The following is a 20,282-nucleotide window of genomic DNA, read 5'->3' as shown; positions in this document are numbered from 1 at the left end:
ATTACAACATCCTACTGGGAAGGCCCTAGATATATGCTATGGCTGCCGTTGTGTCGACCTACTTCAGGAAGATTGCATTTCTCTTTCAAGGAGGAATTACAATTTTTGACCAACAAACATTTCTCCCCAACAGTTCACAAGTTACGGGAAACATTCCAATGATCCACGGAAGCCCTCATTTGCTTCAAAATATCGGAGTAGCCTACTAAAAGACCCTATATTAATGGGGACTTTTTCCCTACCACCTCCAATCAATCTGGCAGAAGTGGCAACGGTAGGAACTTGCAATATGATATCTTCTATTCAAAAGATCTCAGAAAACGATATTAACATGGGTCATCTGCAGGTATTGCCTCCAAGCCCAATAGAAATATTGTGGCAATCAATGTTTTCGGCATGGGAGGCAAACCCAAATCAATGCTCATCAAGCGTTTGGATAGATAGGTCTAAGGAATATGGCACCCCTACAGATCCTTGGTTGTAAGTAAATTTTGCAGAAGGAATTGTTCAGTCAATGATGATTGACGGGGCACCATGGGAAGATTACCACCATCGTTCCCATCTTCCGGATTACAACGAAGATACTCCTACTGACCTTCATCATCCATCAATTTTAACTTTCTATCAAATACTGTAAACACGATGGATTCTGAACGAAACTTGTCCAATTTTGAAGAGACTATCGCCATAAATATCTCGACCAAAACAGATGTTGTAGAGAATATTCATGTCGGCAAATCTTGTTCTCCTTCAGAACTGGAAATATATCACGCTCTTTTTCGCGAATTTAGAGATGTCTTTTCTTGGTCGTATGATGAAATTCCAGGCATTGACTCGAGCATAGTTGAACACAAAATTAAGATGTATCCAGATGTCAAACCGGTACGACAGCGGCTACGGCAAGTGCACCCCAAGAAAGCCGCTGCCATCAAGGCAGAAGTTGAAAAACTTCTCCATGTTGGTTTTATTTACCCGGTTCCTCTAACCGATTGGGTATCGAATATTGTTCCTGTAATGAAAAAACAAGGAACGATTAGAGTGTGCGTCGATTATAGGGATGTAAATCAAGCTTGTCCGAAAGACAACTACCCTACACCCTTCATTTACCAGATAATTGATGAATGCGTCGGATGTGAAATCTTTTCATTTATGGATGGATTTTCCGGGTATAATCAAATAAATATCCGCCCACAGGACTAGTCAAAGACTGCATTTATTTTTCCGTGGGGCACATTTGCATATCGCAAGCTACCCTTTGGTTTAAAGAATGCGGGGGCAACATTTCAGAGGGCAATGAATTATGCCTTCCATGACATCAAAAACATCGTATAACCATATCTAGATGATATTCTGGCTCATTCGCAAAAGCAGACTGATCATCTGCAGCATTTGAGAGCGATATTTCTACGTTGCCGACACTACAAGATACGACTCAATCCACACAAATGTGTGTTCTGTGTCAATTTTGGTCATTTACTTGGCTCTGTGGTCTCAAAGGATGGGATTCGTCTTGACCCATGTAAGGTTCAAGCAATCATAAATTTACCTCCACCTTCCAATTTGCTTCAGATTCAGAAACTCCAAGGGAAAGCAAACTTTTAGAGGAGGTTCATTCCAAATTACGCCGAACTTGCTAAAGGTTATACTCGTCTATTGAAAAAAGAAGTACCCTTCGTCTGGGATCAGGTCGCGCAAGCTTCCTTTGATGCTTTAAAGGAATCCCTAATAAAAGCATCATTAATGTATGCTCCTGATTATCAAAAAGACTTTAACCTGTATCTCGCTGCAGCAGATACGACCATCGCAATGGTCTTAGTTCAAGAAGACAATGGAATTGAACATCCTATATATTATTTGATTAAAAACTTAAATGATGCAGAAAGAAAGTACTCCTACGTTTAAAAGCTGGCTCTCGCAGCTGTTCAAGCGATACAGAGATTTCGACACTATGTCCTCTTTCGAAAAACTACCATTTTGTCAGATTGCAACCCCATGACTTATATATTGTCGCAACAGTTGCTGGGGGCCAAATATTCAAAATGGATAGAAATTCTATAAGAGTTTGATCTAGAATTTATAAAATCCAAATCGAAGAAATCCCTGGTTTTCACGGAGTTACTATGCGATCTCCCATCGTCGTCCAACGATGCAACATCAGAAGAAGTGATCGTGGACGAATCTTTGTTTTTGATATCTTCAAGCAATTCATGGTATGGAGACATAATAATCTATCTCCAAACCCAAACATATATTTCTAATACCTCGCACTTGGAAAAACGATGCATCTGATACCAAGCAAAAGACTACATGATCGTCGGTGATACACTTTATTGTCGTGTTGTCGATACAGTTCTGAGGAGGTGCCTCACCCACGAGGAGGCCGAAAAAGTCCTGAATGATTTCCATTCAGGCACGTGTGGGGGGCATCAATCTAGTTATGTTATGGCGCAAAATATTTTACGAGTAGGATACTTCTGGCCAACAATGTTCAAAGATTTCATAACCGCAGTCAAAAGTTGCCATGCATGTCAAATCTTTGACCGAAAAACCAGAATACCACCCGCACCTCTGCAACCAGTAGTTATTGTTGGGCCATTTGCCAAATGGGGCATAGATTTCATGACATGTAACTCCACCTCGGCTGGGGGGCATGGTTATATCATAGTCGCAGTATACTATTTTACCAAATGGGCCAAAGTGATGCCTACATTAAACAACAGCAGCGAAATGGCTGCCCTCTTCTTTTTCAATCATGTAGTCTCCAGATTCGGCGTTCCGCAGGCCATAGTCACAGATCATGGATCGCATTTTTACAATCACATGATGGTTGAGTTGGCTGCCAAATTAGGCCTGTCCCACGACAGCTCTACTCCGTATTATCCACAGGCTAACGGATAAGTTGAGGCAATAAACAAGGTCCTGAAGCGGATGCTGCAAAGGATGATTGGAGTCCATAAAAAGAGTTGGCACCTGATCCTGTACTCGGCCTTGTGGGCATACCGGACATCGGTGAGGAATGCAACCGGGTTTACACCCTTTCAACTGGTGCATGGCTTGGAAGCAATCTTACCGGTTCAATGTGAAATCTCGTCCCTCAAACTCGCAGTCGACCTTCTCCCCGAAACTTCAGAAGAGGAGGCTCGTTTCTTGGAACTAATCCAATTGGATGAAACCCGTTGTGATACCGCTTTGGCTAACGAAGCCCATAAGAAACGAGTCAAGGCGCAGTTCGACAAGAATTTCAAACCCCGTGTCTTCTCAGAAGGTGACCTGGTCTTACTTTACAACTAGGAGTCTGATAAATTGGGAGCAGGCAAATTCAAGTCTTTATGAATGGGCCCCTATATTGTTAAGTGAGTGTTAACAAAAGGAGCCTACGAGTTAGTGGATTATGATGGGATTCCACCGGCGCAACCCCGCAACGGGTTGTACCTTAAGCGTTACTATGCTTCACTCAAGATAGTAACCCTTATGCTTTTGTTATATTTTTGTTTTCGCTAAGGGTAATTGTTTTGGTTAAGTGATCCACTTTTACGTTTATTGCAGATGTCGGACCTATTGGAATCATTTGTTGGATATGCCGACGGAGCGAGTCGTAGTTCGCAGAACCTATCTTCTGCGGCCTGGGCCATCTTCGATCCAAGCGGCGAGTTAGTGAGTTTCATAGGGGTATGTATTGGTCAGTCAACGAACAATATTGCTGAATACAGCGCATTGATAGAGCTCCTCTCTGATGCCATTACGCGTGGCATATGCCAACTCGTCATCAGGCTAGACTCACAAGTCGTCATCCTACAACTCACTAGTATCTACTCCGTACGGAATCTAGCTATCTATCGCATGTTCCTAAGGGTCAAGATTTTGGAAAGGCAGTTTGATTCTATTCAATATCAGCATATTTCCAGAAACTTAAACACATTAACGGACTCATTAGCAAATTATGTGTTAGATAGACATTTGCAACATTTATAAAAGAAGCATTTCATCAATATTTGCAACGAGATCATGTAACTTAACCAAAATAAAGCTCCGAAAATCAAAAAAAGATCTATAACTTTTTATGGTTTATACATAATGTTCTGTAACCAAGAAAAAATCGGTCAAATGACACAAAACCCAAAATGCTAGGGGACACCCTAGTCTAATGATGCTGGTGATAACAAGTCACCGCCTGTGCAATCATGTGTAAAAGCCTAGTCCATCGACTCGGCACGTCAGTAGTATGTCGCTACAACCTCAGAGGCAGCTCATCGGTACTCACATCTGGAATACCAAGAGTGAGACCCTCGACCTGATCCTGTAATGCTGAAAGAGTCTCGGCCACATCAAGGTTGTGAAGGATAGCCCTCCCCACAACCTCTCTTGCTGGAGCGGCAGCTGGTACTCTCAGACGTGCTGCTGGCCGAACTGGTCCAATATCTGCATGAGCACATGAGTTTTGATTAGTCCTGATAGAAGAAATCACAAGAACATTATAAAAGAAACGATAAACAGAGATATGGTCATAGAATTTACCGATAACACCCCACTGCTCACCAGCTGGCAACACCAAATCCAGGTCGCCCCAAAAATCCACACCAGCATATCGATACTCGGAAAAAACCATCTATTGACGATTGAACCACTCAAAAAAGCTATCAGAAAAGGAAACCTGGGACTGACCAGCATGTCGGGCCATAAGGTCGACCCATCTCTACATCCGTGGCTCAGTCGGTGGAGGTAGGCCAAGTGAAATGTACTGCGGCTGCATCAATGGGATCTTTTCCAAGGCAAAAGCGGTAAAAATAGAACCATAGCCGAAGTTCTTGGATTTTCCACTTTTTACGTTGGTCAGTTGTTCTTTCATCACAGGGAGTACTACGTCACACCAGTTGAACACCTTTGGTTCAAGGCATTCCAAGGCGTACTGCATATAGGACCTGTTAGCCACGTGAAGAGCCGCACTACCAGCTAGTCTAGCAAAAGTGAATAGGATGGTCCTCAAAGACCAGTCAGTGACATCTCAGATGTTGATCTTGCCATCCCTACTCGGCTGAGATCCCTCTCTGCAATACCGGCGAATATAATCTCTCACGGATTTTCCCCCATGGGCGGAACCTGATAATGAAAGAGGGGCACCACGCCTCGATAAACCGGTCAAAAAATAGATGTCCACAACAGTCAAGGGGATAGATTTCCCTCGGATCTGAAACACCTGGTTGGTAGGATCCCATGCATCGAGAAGATATTGCAACAAGTTGATTTGTTGCCTCATGCTAGAGATGCGAAAAAACTTGAACATGCCACAGTTCCGCAGTGAAGTTACCGTAACCAAATCTTGTAAAGAAACCATGTCCTCTTCTTCATGCTCGCGTTCTCACCATGTAACAACCATTTTTCTCTGATGAATCTCTGCAAAACAAGCAAGAGAAGAGTCAGGGTCCTGATTTGGCAAAAAACAGGCAAAAATTCCATGAGAAAACAGTGCAAAAGTTTCCCTTCTCACGCCCATCGCACCCCAGCAGTGTACTGGGTGAGATGCATACTGACTGGCCAATGGCCAAGCCAGTATGCATCACACCTTTCGATATAGAAAGGGTGCGATGGAGCCAGGGCGAATTTTTCAAACCCAGGGGCTTAGAAAAATAGGGAAACATGCTCAGAATTCAAAAAGGAAGGAATGCAACTGAAGAGCTCAGGTTTAGCTCCTACCTGGTCTAGACGGCACCGAGAATCGTCCACAGAATCTCCCGGAATCAGCTGGTGAAAATCAAGGGGGAAAAGCACCTCCAGAGCTCCAACAAACCAAAGTTCAAATGAAATGGTAAAATGAGGGGTAAAAAACCACTTTTAAATTACTTTTCACGTAATTCGAGTAAAATATTAGTGTTTTAACTCATTTTTCAAGCATATATTGTTCATTTCTAATCGGTTTGATGAAGCAATTGAATAGACAGTACAACCTTTGAAGGAACAAAGTGGTTAGCGGTGAAATCAAATAATCAATAACCATTATCATGAGCAGTTTTTATGTGGAGTTCAAGATCATTAAAAATTAAACCTAAACAATGAGCAAATGTTTCCCCCGGAGTTTAAGCTCATTAAAAAATGAACCAACTTCCTGTAAATAACCATTGTGAATGCATTATCATCAGCTTTTGAGCCCTGGTTGTGTTCTCATCATCACCTCCACTCTGTTTTAGCCAATCATTCACCTCCGTTTGATTGTTTACCCCTTTTGAGTAACATCTGTGAAGAGTGATCCTGCTAGCCATCCTTATGACACTGCCATGATTGGGAAATTCCAAACCTTACCTGGAATCAGTTGCTACCCGAAATTATCACTCGTTCCTCAAAAAACGAGTCTCCTTTAAGCTCTTTTCACCTGACTCGTAAAATATTGAAAGATTGGCAAGCAATTGGCCTCTCCAGCTCGTTAAAGCAACTGGAAGTGCTATCCCTCTAGATTTTAATCTTTTTGGACCTGAGGGATTATTACACAAAAGATCGAGCGCTTGTTTTGTTTGGCTCGTTAAAATTACCGAAAATTCATCCCTTTTGTATTATTTTATACTTTTTTGGACTTAAGGGATTATATGACGAAAAAGGATTATTGGAGTTTCCTTTACGTCCCTTTCAGACTCTCTAAAATTGAAAAGGACCGAGTTATCTTTGTCGTTAAACTCGTTAAAACCGAATAGCGACAAACTTGTCCATACAGACAAGAACGAGTTTCACTGTCGCTAGGCTTGTTAAAACATAGCGACGGGTTTGCCCGAAGGGAAAATTATAGAACAAGCATATGTTATCCTCCTCAAGCTTGATAAAAATAAAGAGGTACTGGTCAACAATGAATAGGGAAAAATTGGGAAGAAAAATTGAAGAAACTTTATTGGTAGCAAGTCACTCTTGAACATGACACTTTCACTCCATGTCCGAGTTGGGTTGGGTTATTCCGTTCACCGGCCATATCACCATTGGTCCATCGCACCATCCATATTTGGGGTTAATGCTACCAATCCATGTTAGTGTCACCGGTATGTTCAAGAGAAGTCGCTCAGAGAATTCACTTGTGTCTCATCCGCTGCAATACATTCACGCTCCATTCTTTCATGACCGCCACCCTGAACTCTGTATCATCAGATCATTTTCACCTCCAAAAATCATTTACTTCGTTCTGTGTCGTAGATGTGGGATTCATTAAGGCCCTCCTACGACAAGTCGCTTCTTGTCGACATCAGTTCATTATCCAAGAATTCGACTTAGGAACAACCCTTTCAGTACTTTGAAGCTTGCATGCCTCAATGGAAAGTTTCTCACTTCCAGCGACAGGTTTACATCAATGGCCTTCGACCAAAATATTTTGCATGGTGTTCGAAACCAAGTCCCTTTTTCACACCATGGGAATTGTACTGTAGTACCTTGAGGGTCATCATCATTATCGGTGATTCCTCTCGCGCCTATTAACAGCTTACATCACTGGCTGGTAATCAGGCGATGTCTTTCCATGTTCGACTCCAGAACATCTTTCACATGGATCGACTTGTACTCCGAGTGAAGATTGGACGAGTTTGAAGACCCCGGATCTAGTTTCATCCATCTGGGCTGCGATATATTCAAGAAAATAAATACATCAAATGTACATTGTTGCTGCACAAATGATCATCCGAATCAAAGGATGATGACTCTATCAGAATCATCAATCTACCACACAGACGGTTGTTTGTCTTATGTACATGAAAATGAATTTGCTGAGCATGGGAATGCCCACCTCAGCTAGATCATGAAAAATGTTATGAAGATAATGTATTGTATTGTATCTTATTACAGGTCGCCTTTGAGCTCGAAAAAACTTCAGATCCTCATGATAAAGCATTTCACCCGACATCAAAAGATTAACGACCTCATGCTTTAGGTGGAAATTGTTATAGACATTTTTGGGCACTGCAACCCCAATCATACATGTCCATAAACCAAGGGCTCCTAAGTCCCTAAAAGTGTTGCTTCACACCCTAAAGGAACAAGGTCAGCTGATTACATCATCTCCCAAAAGTTCTCCATAGAAAACTACTCAGAATTGGTCAAAGCTGGACCATACAGGCTGCCCAGTGCAGAGGGTGTGATGCATCTCACCTGCCCAGTGTAAAGGGTGCAATGCATACTGGAAAGCCCTTCTGTAGGGTGCGATGGGCGAGAGTAGACAAATGGCAGAGACAGTTTGCAAGGTGGATCGTCATGGAATCTTCCACTTGGATAGTTCTTGATTCCACTTGGAGAACCCTGCACTCCAAGTGGATCATCATGGAATCTTTCTTCGATAGTATTATGCTGCTTTGATTCCACAGGTGCTCTTTGAAGCTGGGTAGACGAAGGCAAAGTGGCAAGGATCTGTCAGAAGGGAGAGGAACCAAGCGCAGGACTGAGGTTGGTTTCCTTTGTTCCCCTCTTATCTAATTCTCATAAAGGAAAGCGAAAGTAGTTTTATTTTGTTTGTTTCTAAGATAGCTACCAGTCTTAGTGGGACTAGCAGCTTTGAGTGGACACTAGATTTCCCGATAACAGGTTCTCTGACATGCATTGCATGCCCTACAATATGCTTTGGAATTCTTATGCAGTGTTGGCCACTACAGCCCAGCACGTAAAATCTTTTGCACTGTTGCTTTTCCTGCATAATGGCCTCCTGTAGCTCCTCCATGAGCTTCAGCGAGGACACTGTTTTGCTCAAAATCAGGCACATAGCGTTGCATTATTTCGTCCAATCCCATATTATACCATTGGCCTGCAATAACATAAAAGTCTATCATGTGCACCACTAATTCCTTCTTTTTTTGACTAGTGTATCCCTCTGGAGGCATTCTTGTAGTCAAGAAGTGGATAATATCTGCAAAGTGATTGTCTTCCACGCGCACCGCAAAGCGTTGTGCATCAGGAATCCCTTCCTCCAAATTGGTAGACTCCTCTCCTATTTCAATGCACGATAGATGGTCTGGCCTTGCATTCAATCGCCCTGGATTCACAATTACTTCAAAATCATACTCCTGAAACAACAGCAGCCATATTCATATTTCCCCCCCAACAGAGGCTTGTTGACTAGGTAATTTAATGCAGAATGGTTTGTATACATCTTACAGTGTTTGCCTAGCAGGTAATGTTTGAACTTCGGGAGCCCATACACCATAGACAAACCTTCGCTATCTATTGTTGAATAATTCTTTTCAGCCTTAGACAACTTCCTCCTTGCAAATGTTATAGGGTGATCCAATTCTCCTTCACCGACCTGTGTCAACACTGCTCCCAGTGCAATGCATGACGCATCCACATGCACATGAAATTCCTTCTTCCAACTTGGGAAGACTAGGATCGGAGCGGTGACCATTTTCCCCTTCAATACATCTAGACTTGCTGACATTCTTCATCCCAGCAGAATGTAGCATCCTTCTTTAGTAGCTTTTCCTTCAGTGCGGTAATCTAGGCATAACTTTTGATGAACTTTCGATAGTATACAGTATGATCGAGTGCTGCACGTAGCTGTTTAACACTCCTTGGTGCCTCCAAATTGATTATAACCATGATCTTATCGGGGCCCACCATTAACCCTTGTTTGCATACCACATGACCCAACAAGATTTCGAAAGGGATGAAAAATAAGCATTTTTCAAGTTTAGCGTTGTTTGATACCTTCGGCATGTATCCAACATCAAGCGCAAATTGGCTACATGGTGCTTTACTAGTCCAAACATTGTCCAATCATCAAAATATACCTCCAAAAATTTGTGAATGAAATCTTTGAACGCCGCGATGACTACGCGTGAGAAGATGGTCGGCACATTTTTAAGTCCAAAAGGCATTACCATATACTGAAATCATCCCCACTCTATCATGAAGGTCATCTTATTCCTGTCTTCTGGCGCGATCTTAATCTGATGGTATCCAGAGAACCCATTCGTGAATGAATATGCTTCCTGTCCTCCAACATTGTCTAGTACCTCATCTGTGAATGGCTTCGGAAAAGGATCATAAACACAAACATCATTGAGCTTCCTGAGATCTACGCAAATTCTTATTTCATCCTTTTGCTTCTTTTCCTGAACTACCATTGGGCTCACCCAATAATATTCCTCTATCGGTTCAATATACATGCTGCAAGCATCTTGTCCAGCTCCAAGCAGACCTTTTCTTTATACTTTGGATTAAGGCAATAGGGCCTTTGCTTCATCGGCTTCGCATTCAGCTTCAGGGTAATATTCATTACACCCAAGTCCCCTATTATTCATTTCAAGTCTGAAAAATTTGTAGGGAACAAATCCTGATACTCGCGGAGAAACTTAGCAACCTTATCTACTACGGCATCATCCTTGTAGTCCCCAATCTTCACAAACTTATGCTCCAATTTTGTGCCAATGTTCACTTGTCTAGTCTTCAGTGGCGTGGTGATATCTGGATTCTCTATTTGTGGTCCTTCCACTTCGTAGTGACCTTCGGCCTCTGGGATGTTAATGTTCCTTGTATCCTCGTCTTCTTCTTTGGCAGTCACATTATAACACTCTAGCGCATGGCGCAGCTGGGTGGTCCAATCTAGTTGAATCAAATCTAAGGGATCCTGCAGTATTCTGAAGATCATTGTGTTGACCTCATGCAATGCCTCATCAATCCATTTGAATCCATCCTCAAAGCTAAATGTCATCAAAAATCCCTATCTCAAAGTGTCCCACTCTTCATTGCCATGGCAGAGCTTTATTTCCAGGTACCAATTCATTGGTATTACATCCAAATTATGACAGAATAAATGCACCCACTCAAGTTGCGGCTCTGTTCCATAAACCTCATATGGAATTTTTCTAGGTGTATAGATATCTATCCAACCACTTTTATTTTTTCAGGCGTGGATTCTATTTTCTTGCGCTGTGAATTCGTGGATATTTCTATCCAACCACTTCTCAATTTCCTTCTTAGTTGGATTCCAGTGATGCGACATCACACATCTCTTTATGCAGATCTCGGTCCATGCAATGGAACCATTTTTTGGCTTAGTGGGTCTTGACCCAGGTTCAGAGTTAGTTTTTCCAAACAAATCCCTACACCATTGGCCCTTTCGGCATCAATCCGTGGAGCGCAAACTGAAGTCTCACCCGAAGCAGTATGGGGGTATGTTGGAACCAAGTTTCCACACCCAGAGATTAGTGTAATGTCATTTTGTGCCCTAACCCTGCCTTCGCGCAGATCGATAAGCCCTTGAGTCTTATCAATATAACTTCTTTTAATCAACCTCTATACCTTCGTGAAGGTCTACGATTGTCTTTCGTGGATGCTAAATAGGCGAATCAACCACTTACGCACCTTTGTGATTACTCCTAATTCCTTATTTACCCCGATCGGCTTAATTGTTCGATAACTTTAATATGAAACAATATAATCTTCGTGTAAATAGTTACTATTACTTACGTTCATATAACAATATAAATCATGTAAAGTCACGCATAAATCTAGTATTAATTCATAAACCCATCATTCATTACAGCATAATAGCGCATTCATTCATAACATAAGTAAATAGACAAAACATAGGAATTTCTAGAATAACTTCTTGATTAATACTTCAGTTCTTCTTACAAACTCAAGACTTCCCTGCGCACTCAGCTGCAGGAGTCCGCGCACTCGGCTGCAGGGTTCCGCACACTCAGCTCCAGAATCTACTCTAGGACTCTGCACACACAGCTGTAGAGCCTCTCTTCTACTCTAATACTTCTTCACTCTTCCTTCTACTGACCCATTACATTCATCATCCTTCATGGTATCTCCTTCTTTAGACATCCTAAGACACACCTATTTATACAATCCCATGGTCCGTGAATCATGGGTAGATCTTCAAAAGATGACTCAACTTATATAAAAGAAGGGTAAAACCCTTTATGACACTTTATTATCTACGCACTCCACAACCACAAATTGCAAAGACTTTACATTTTATGCAACAAAACTTGGGCTTTTTTCCCCAAAACTTGGGATTTTGCCCCAAAATTGACCCCAGGGGACCCGTTCCCAACACCTGCTAATAAACCCCCTCCCCTAAATGAAGGCCTAAATACTGAGGGATTGGAGAATATTCTTCAAGCCTTTACATTTGAATACAATTCAAATCCTGATAATAGTGAAGAAAGGGAGGAAGAATATAACTCTGAAGATAAGGACGAAGTCCAACCTAATGTTTATGAGGAATTTTTTGTTATGTCTATGCGTACACATGAAGTAAATCCTTAGTTGAACAATAGGGTTAGCCTCCACCAAATAAAGACATAGAAAAACAAGCTTCCAACACTCAAAAACCTGCACTTCCAGGAATAGAGTATGATCTGAAAAATGGTATCAAATAGAGCAAGGCTAATATATCTTTGTATGAACCTTGGAATATTCCCATGATTCAAAAAAAAATTCAGCAACATATTATTGATTTAAATTCCCTTACAATTAAGGATATATGTGATTGTGATAAATATGTTCTCGAAAATGTTAAAATTATGAGATGTAATCCAAATGATTCTTCTATTTAGAAAAAAAGAAGCCTCCTCCATTCTTGTTGACCTTGCATATTTTTAATAAAAAATTTCATAATTTTATGATTGACACTTGAGAATCCTCTAATGTGATGTCGTTATCTATCTGTAAAAATATAAATTCTCAAATGAAACCATGAGATATAAAAATCGTACAATTAGATAGATATTTTTTCAAGATTGTTGGTGAATTAAATGATCTTTCAATGAGGTTTTTTGCAATAGTAGATTTCATCAAATAGTTGATATTGTAATAGAAGATATCATTGAATTTTATGCATTATTTCTAATCAAGGATTGACTACAACATTTGAAAGTATTTATGGACATCGACTTGACTCAGTTATGGTTTCCCTAGAAAGGGGTACCTAATCAAATTAGGATTAATAGGGAACCCTATATGAAGCATATAATTACTGATATCAATGACATTAATGAACCAGTAAAACCAAGTGATTATTCATCCATTGACTCTTTCTTTGGTAAATTTATTGTTGGTTTTTCTACAATTTCATATTTAGAACAACAATTAGATATAGAAAACTTCAAAGCGGATGTTACTTCTGATCACAAAATTATTGATAACAATAATATCTCTAATTCTGATGAGTCTCAGGTCTGGTCTCTTTATTTTGATGGCTCTAAATCAAAGGAAGGAGTTAGTGTAGGTTGTGTGCTTATTGATCCAAAAGGTAATAGGGTTTTTATTGCATGTAGACTTGAATTTCAACGCACTAACAACATTGTAGAGTATGAAGTATTGATTCAAGGGCTACATAAAGCTCTTGATTTGCAAGTTATGTGCATAAAATTTTATGGAGATTCTGAGATTATCATCATGAGGGAAAAAACTTAATACATTTCCTTTCAATTCATTTGAAGGCTTATCAACACGAGGTATGGGATTTGATGTCAAAATTTTTAGCTTTTAATATTGAATTTGTGCCTAGAATTATTAATGAGGTAGTTGATCTATTGGATAATGTTTCTTCAAGATTAATTCCTACAGATAATTTTAAGCCTAATGCATTTTTTGTAGAATTACTCTTTAGACCTTCCATACCAGATACTCTTACTAATTGGCGTGTCTTTTATGACGACAAGCAAATAATTTATTTTCTACATATGGAGGGCACTTTCAAGAAATCAATTATTGATAAGGTCACAAATGAATAGGACCTACAAGATTTTTTCTAGAATAATAAACAACGATCGTTTGATGAGCTTATTAAAATGGTGAAATCAGTCCCTAGATCTGTTGTAAGGTTAGAGCATCTTTATGATTTACATGATAGATTAAAAAAGGTAAATTGTAAAACTAATAGTTTTGTCATGTCAACTGAAGTCATAAACCTAGGAACCAAGGAAAATCCTCAATGTGTTAATTTAGGAGAGAATTGTTCACCTAAAGAATTATTTGATTTCATTAGTTTGTTCAAGAAATATAAAGATGTATTTGCTTGGACATACAATGATATTAAAACCTTTGACCCAAACACTATTCCTATAAAATCCCAGATTAATCCTTTTCAACATAAGCTTAGGAAAATGCACCCAAATATCGAGTCAATGGTAAAACAAGAGCTAAATAAACTTCTAGTATCTAATATTATTTTTCCAGTGCGACACACACAGTGGGTCAATAATCTAGTCCTTATTAGGAACAAGAACAGTGATATCTAACTTTGCGTATACTTTACAAATTTAAATAAAGCCTCTGAAAAAATCACTACCCAATCTCTCCTATGGAACAAATCCTTTAGCATGTCTTGGGTTTTGAGATGTTGTCCTTTTTGTATGGCTTCTTGGGATATAACCAAATCCTGGTCAACCCCATTGATGAGCTGAAAATTGCCTTTAGAACTCCATTGGGTACTTTCTCATATAATAAGATGCCCTTTGGACCTATCAACATTGGGGCAATGATTCAGCAGGCAATGGACATAGATTTTAGAATGATTACTAATGAGTCAGTGGTTATATATGTAGATGATGTTACTATATTTTCTAAATGAATGTCAGACCACCTGCAACATTTGAAGGATCTGTTTGAAAGATGTAGGAAATTTGGGATCTCCCTTAATCCTAAAAACTCGATTTTTGCAATTACTAAATGAAAAATTTTAGGGTGTATTATCTCAAAGGATGGTATTGTGATTTATATCGAAAGGACATAGACTATAAAATCTTTGAATCCTCCTAATTCTACAAAGGTGGTACAATCTCTTATGGGAAAAATCAACTTTGTAAGACGTTTTATCCCAAGTTTTTCAAATATTTTTAAACCCCTTCAAGATTTTATCAAGAAGATTGTTGTCTTTAAATGGGGAGAACCTCACAAACAAGATTTTGACACCATTAAACAAGCCATTGTAGAAGCATCTTCTCTTATCAGTCTCAATTTTTCTGAGTTACTTTTATACACTTTTGCCTCATATTCATCTTACAATGTTGTGATTACATAGAAGACTGACTCAAATACAGAAATTCTTATTTCATTCATGAGTTCCTCTTTTAACGGGGCAAAATTAAATTACACACCAGTGGAAAAATAGGATTTTGAAGTTTATAAAGCAGTTAAACATTTTCGTTTCTACCTTCTAAATCTAGGATAAAAGTAATTGTACCTTATCCTGTAGTTAGGAACTCTTTAGTTCAAATGGAGCTTGGTGAACAAACAACTGATTGGATGGTTGTCTTACAAAAGTTTGACCTTGAACTTAAACCTGCTTTGATAATAAAAGGTCAAAGTCTTTGCAATATTTTTGTCGAATCAGTTTCTTCTCTTGATAATGATCCCATAAGTCATGATGACTCCCCTCTTGACAATAAAGTATCTTTTTTACAAAGTGAAACATTGTGTAAGGATTATGATTGTGATTCTTGGTACGCAGACATACGGTTTTATCTAAAAAATGGTACAACCCCTTCCCATCTTAATTCAACCCATCAAAGATCATTATGATTGAAATCAAATTCATATCAATTTATTGATAATGTTCTATTTAAGAAGAATTATGATGGGGTTTTGATTTTTTGTCTAAAGCAGGAGGATGCCTCTAAAACTCGCAATCAACTTCATTCGGGATTTGTGGGTGGTCATTTTGGTGGTGATACCATGGCCCACAAAGTACTAAGAGAAGGTTACTATTGTCCAAATTTGTTAAGATATTCCCATTCCTTAGTGAGGAAGTGTGTAACTTGCCAAAACATTGTTGGCAGGTTAAGTAAATTCGCTTTTCCCTTAGAGTTGGTTTTTGTTGAGGCCCCCTTTCAAAAATGGGGCTTGGAAATTATTGGACCTATTAATCCACCTTCAACCCAACAACACAAATACATTATAACAACAACTGACTATTTTACAAGGTGGGTTGAAGTAGCACCTTTTCATGTAGTAAATGCTAATCAAGTAGTCAATTTTCTTGAAACTCATATCATTACATGTTTTGGTGTCCCTCAATCTTTGGTCTTTGAAAATGCATCATATTTTTCATCACATGAATTAGACGCATATTCCATTGAAAAAGGAATAAATATTAAATATTCAATAAACTATTACCCGTAAGGGAATGGTCTAGTTGAATACTCAAATAAGAATTTACTTGGGATTTTGAAAATAATTGTATCAAAAAATTAGATAAATTAGCATACTGCATTATTCAGTGCATTGTGGGCTAAGAAGGTTACCCCAAAAGTTGTCTTTGGCAACTCTTCTTTCTTTCTGGTTTATGGCAGAGAAGTTATTTTACCACCCCATATTTTTTTCCATCTCTTTAGTTGTCCCAAAGTGTATAGGAAATTAAATCATCAACCATGGAAAACATAATTAATGATTTATTAAGGCTAGAAGAAGAGAGACAAATCCAAGGCTAAATTTGATTAGCGTCAAAAGTTGGTTAAACGATGGTTTGATAATAAATCCTCTTCTAATATAAACTTTGAGGTTGGTGATTTGGTTTTAAAATGGGATAAGGTACATGAAGATAAGGGAGAGCATACCAAGTTCTAGAAGTTATGGTTGGGACCTGTTGACATGGCGAATTTTCACTATACCAACAAGGGGAACTAACTCGATCACAGACCCCAATTAGATCTGCTTTCGTTTGGGGTGGCTAGCTCCGATGGGTTTTAAAGGATCCCATAAACTGTTATAGGTGTTGAGAGATTACTTCCTGGAGGAAGTCTTCAATTAAATCAACAAAAGAAACAGCTAGCCTATATATATCAAATCCTATCTATACTACTTATCATTACTTGAGCTAGTCCTAACTATCCTAATCTATCCTACAGGAGCATAACAACAAGAGGTTAAACATTATATATAGATTCCAAGTCCAAATAAATCAATTACTGGTTCACATAAGAACAAGGTTGTATTAAATCCTAATTGCAATCCAATTACTTATACAGGAATACACATTCCTTTCCATACAAATAACAATTGCAACTAATGTTTAACAAAGTTTCGAATCAGCAACCTTTCATGAGTTAACCATGCTATTGAATTATATTTGAATAACCAAAAATAACCATGAACTGTATGTTATCAATGTGCATAAAACAAAACACATTTATCTTTATGCTAGCAACAACACGCTGATTCTAAACACATGAAAGAAGAGGAAAATGAATCTGAAACCACAGGCTCTTTCTCGACCAAACAGTCTTCTTTATTCACAATAAAGCAAAAGTTGTTCTACCCAAAAAAGTCTTACTCTCCTATCCGGAGATAATACTTATGCCGCTGGAAATGACTCTTGGTCTTCCCTTAACTTTTCGCCTCCCCCCTATTCTTTTTAATATACAAATTAGAATATACTGACATAGAACAGCCGGTGTAACCGCTGACACGTAGAAGGCATATCTGCTGGAGCGCTTCATTTCCCGGGGAAATGAATAGATGTTGATTAGAAGAGGAAGGTTGTGTGTCATATCTTCATGATGAAACCTGGGACAATTTCACTTTCGGAATACACACACAATGCGTGGAAACCCGACCGAGAACACCTAAGGCTAGATCTTTAAACGGAATGCATCTGCATACATGAACTCTCCATATCTGCTCATGCGTCTTTTACTCCTCGCCTGTAGAGATAACCAACATCAGCTATGCTTACGAAAACATGATAAAAATGCTTAAAAACACAAATCTTGCCTTCATTAAAACGTTTATAACATCAAAAGGAACAAGTGTGAAAGAATCGCCCCCTGGTTTTTAATTCATGCATTGAATAAGTCCTGCCAGCGTAAATCTGATTTACATTGAAAACCGTCGCATAACACAGAACCGGATCCGAAATCTAGACTTGAAATATTATAGATGGGAACCCTATACCCTATCGGGTCCGCGAAACACTATCGCATCACATCGTTTCAGTGGAGAGGACCCGGGCTTATTGGACTGCCGAACTCTGATATTGTGATGGCGGAGGCAGACCCGAAATCATATTATGTTGCGGTTAATAGTCCTGACAGGTCCGCAATATAAGACTTCCCTTTGAAAACCCCGGCCCCAACATTTCATCGAAATTCACGAGAAAACCCGCGGCCAACCCATATATATCCAGCGTATAATTATCGTCGAGTCTGCTTAATCACATCGTACCTTATGTTTAAACATTGAACTCTACCGATTGCGCTAAGCGATTGAGGGGGCGGACCCGAAAATGTATATGACGCGCTTAATAAAATAGGCCAGTCCGCCCTAGCGGGGAGCGCCTTGTGTAAGGACCTTGGGTTCTACCGATCGCGATTTGCGATTGGGGAGGCAGACTTGATAAATGTATGTGTTGTGGTTAATGATCTCGGCGGGTCTCGTAGATCACGGTGCGCTCTATATACAGGCCTTGGACCCCGCTGATTGTGATATGCGATGGGGCTCTGTACCTGAAATATAAATGTGTTATGGTTAACGGTGCCATCGGGTCCGGTGTATAGTGGTGCACATTATGTATTAGTGTTGATTGCGATAAGCGAAAAGGGAAAGTTATGTATGTTTTGCAAATCATTTCCATTATAAAGAGTTACAATGGGAATGAAGGTGCGATAGAAGGTTTTGTGGGTTGAATCCAAATACAACCATAATAAAGAGTGGGGTTGGTTATATGCATGAGCATAGAGCACCGTGAAGGTTTACAAGGATTGAAAAGTACCACTGAAGGAAATGAATGAAGGGCTGGGCAGGGTCATGAATGAACCATGCAGCAGAGATCTATTAAGGGGGGTCGTGACCATTAAGAATTGAAGCTTTGACTCGGCACAAAGTTAAAAAATAGATCATTTGGAGAAGTGTAGGATCAAACTTCTAGGGAGCGATTCAAATTTGCTGCGAGAGCAGGTTTTAATAGGGTGGTGGTTATGGCCACAACAAATGGCGAACCGCTAGGCGAACCAGTTATCTCTATTTTCAAATAAACCTTGGATCAATAGAACATCAGGGTGTTAAGATAAACTTGAAATGCAAACTATATAGACGGACATGCATGGGTTCCACTTCAACATTAATTGCTTCAGGTGGGATAAAGACAAATAGCTTCAACTTACTGATAGGATTTTGACAGGCATTCTCCAATGGTAGTATTATGGGATTTATTGACCTTCCTTTACCTGTTTTCTACTTTCAAAAATCATTTCGGGGCCATCACTGGTCCGTCCATACCTATTTATTTGTATACCTCAACTCTTTATCGCTCATCAAACTTGATGTAGATATGTTTATCTGCACTTTATGTAAGAATTTCAGTGCTATATTTTCGTATGATTGAATGGGGTGCAGTCATGGATCATGCCATATTTTTAAACCGCTTAAGCAAGGTTGGGCTTGCTGTGTCAACCAGTACTCTGAGCCCAGCAACAGTCCCTACTCTAACCGGCTTCCCAAACAACCTGTCCTTCTAGATTGGCACAAGGACTCAACATTTCATTTTCTTTTACATAAGTCCTTCCAGTTTCAGGCACAAGGACTAGAGCACAATTGGATTTGCCACAAGGTATATGACAATGAGCTTAGCCCATGAAAGGAGGTTTACTTGTAGATGACAGGTATTGGAAAACTTAGTGTGGTGGATGGGACCAATGGAGAATAACTGCAAACCTTACAGGAAAGTATAGGCTAGGTCTGAGCAGGATATTTTAAAAATGCAGTGTTCCGCCATGCCAGTCCAGCTATGGTTATACATTTTTTCATTTTATAAAGATGCCCCTACATGCTCTAGGTATCCAGGTTATCAACAGATCTTACCTAGTTCCCAACAGATGCTAATGAGTGGCTTCGATTTGAATTCCATAGCTGATTTTCAAGTTCTCATAGGCTCATTGAAAGTTTATTTGATTTGCAAGGCAACGATGAATTTAGGACCGGCAGACTCATCAGCAGGTTAACGAGGGAGGCCAAAGCTGAAGGTGACGAATGAAGGCAATCTGAAGAAAGTTATAGAAGTGAAAACAAGAGTGGAGGACCGAAATCCGTTGGCTGAAAAGAACTGAAATTCAAAGGAAAATAAACTTTGCGGAAATAACATGGAAGGGATGAAAAGATAACTAAGCTAACAGAAAAAATAAAAATGAATCCTAACCTACTCAGGAAGTAACCACCATGTGGTGGTTACTGGAAGTATCTCTTAAGATGTTGGCCATTAACAGGGAGTTTTTCAGTGTCTCCTTGTAAAGTTTTCAATCTGTAAGTCCCCTGACCAATTTTCTCCTCAATTTGGAATGGGCCCAGCCATAAGTGTTGGAATTTTGTGTGTTTAC

This window comes from Pinus tabuliformis, chromosome 8 (assembly GCF_031772625.1).
Source record: "Pinus tabuliformis cultivar Carrire ecotype Pingquan chromosome 8, CPIR1, whole genome shotgun sequence".
NCBI lineage: Eukaryota > Viridiplantae > Streptophyta > Pinopsida > Pinales > Pinaceae > Pinus > Pinus tabuliformis.
Note: the sequence above shows the minus strand (reverse complement) of the source record.